Source organism: Bos taurus, chromosome 6 (assembly GCF_002263795.3).
Source record: "Bos taurus isolate L1 Dominette 01449 registration number 42190680 breed Hereford chromosome 6, ARS-UCD2.0, whole genome shotgun sequence".
In the NCBI taxonomy this organism is placed as follows: domain Eukaryota; kingdom Metazoa; phylum Chordata; class Mammalia; order Artiodactyla; family Bovidae; genus Bos; species Bos taurus.
The window spans coordinates 46,264,166-46,266,469 of NC_037333.1; positions in this window are offsets into that span (position 1 = coordinate 46,264,166).

A 2,304-nucleotide genomic window follows, 5' to 3' on the forward strand; every position below is an offset into this window, starting at 1 on the left:
ATTCATCTTTGATTCTATCACCTAATTTATCATCTAACGCCTAAAATAAATTCAGTGTTTGATGCATGAATCATGAAGGGCTTCTGTTAGTTCATATTGCCTTTTAAGCCTTGGTCCTCCTATGTTTTTGCCATTACTATTATGTCTAATCCAGGTTATGTGCCTCCTTGAGTTTGCTTGGCTAAAGTGTTCTGTTTGATGCTATGCTTACCATCCAGTAACATGACTCCACTATAGAGCACTCTTCTAGGTTGCAAAAGGGATGTTTCAGTCTTCCTTGGAAGGAGGCTTGTTGAAATCTGTGGCTGCCTTGGTGATAGTGGCCAAGATACTCTGATGCTCTGCTTGCTCAGGTTCCTCATGTTGCTTTTGGACATGACTTAGTAACATTTTACTTAATACCTTGAAAACCCAGCCTTTTTTCCTGGAACTTCTCTGTTGCTACAGTGGTGGTAGGCACTGCTGGAAGCTGCAGGCTGCGGGTGGACAGCTGGGGAGTGCTCTTGGCTCTCATTCACTTGCAAGCTCAGCTCATGCATGGATAATGCCACTGCTGTTCAGAGTCTCACTTCCCTAGAGCTGCCTGGGGAGGCAGGAGGCATGATTCAGAAATACGGGGTAGTCCACAGCTCCTGCAGTAACCTGTGCCCAAAGGGAGCTCCATTGTTCTCTCTTCCTCTGTTCCAAAACAGTGTAGTTTCCCAGGTCTGCCATGGAGAAATCACATGAGACTGAGCAGCCAGACCTCTTTGTGGCGATCTCAGTTCATCACCTTGGTTATCTTTCTTTTTTTTTTTTTAACCTCCTTGCCTGCCTCATTTCCCCTTTCCCTTCACTCTTGCTTTCCTGGGGTTGCACTCCCTAAGGAATTGTCATACAAGCCCTTACCTCAGGTTCTGTTTTCTAGACAACCAGGATTCAAATATCACCATTGAACATCTCCTCAAGCATAGGCCTTGTAAAGATTTTTATGTGTTTACTTTTGTGGTATGTGCTCTCATATATGTTTCTTGTGTTCTTTCTTTCCATGTTCCTCTTTTGCACAATTCAAGTGAAAACAAGTTCTTATCCTTAACACCCTTAAGGGCTTAGATCACCCTTAAGGGCTTAGATCACTGACTGGTAGTGGTCCGTGGCTTGTTAGGAACCAGGCTGCACAATAGGAGGTAAGTAGCAGCAAGTGAGCAAGCTTCATCTGTATTACAGCTGCACCCCATCACTCTCATTCCTGCCTGAACTCCTCCTTTTAGATCAACAGTGGCATTGGATTCTTGGAGGAGCACAATGAATGTAATGTGCTTGAGTCATCCCCAACCATCCTCCCACCCTGGTTTGAGGAAAAACTGTCTTCCTCAAAACAGGTCTCTGGTGCCAAAAAAGTTGGGGACCACTGGCCTAGATAATAACAGCTAATTATGCACCAGGCACCTTTATGACCATTTTTATCTCTCAACAGCTCTGTCTAGGTACTAGCATTATGACTTTTTTTTTTAACAAAAGAGGAAACTGAGATTAAGGTGTTTAGTGACTTGGTCAAAGCCGCACAGTTAGTAAATGGCTATGTGAACTCCAGAATTCATATTCTTAAAGACATCATAGCTCAAAGAAGCCTCCAGTAAGGACCTGGCTTTCCTGGAACCAAGATAAAGGAGCTTCTCTCTTTACAAAGAGTTTAGATTCCAAATGGCTATACTTATGGCCATGGCTTTAATTCATTCAAACTTAACACGAAGGGGTTTACATTTCCAGTCTCCAGATGAATTTCCCACAAAAGGAAAGGGAGATGGGCAACCCTTTTAAAAGATGTCTACTTTTCTCATCTTTGCTCATATATGTCCTATGGCATCTCTTTCTTTTTTTCTGGCCACTCCATGTGGCAAGCAGGATCTTAGTTCCCCAACCAGGGATTGAACCCATGCCCTCTGCAGTAAGAGCAAGGACTCAACCACTGGACCACCAGGGAAATACAATAGTGTCTCTTTCTAAAGGAGACATGTTTTCTATACTTTGAAATTGAGGGTAGGTAATTCCCTCCTAGATAATCTCTTCAAGTGTGAAGAGGAACTGTTTAGCAGCTTTGTGCCCACAGATATTTTGAACATTTGATTAGTGCTTTGAGCCTATGGAACCACATTTTGCCCAAAACACAAATTTTACCATCTTAAACTTTAGTTCTAGAACCAATACTTGGTCTTAACTAACTCCAGATTAGGTTAGTAAGCATCTGACTTGGAAGCTTATCTCTTGGATTATACTCCAAGGTTTTTCCATTCCATCAATCACTTTCCCAGTCTCCTACTGTCA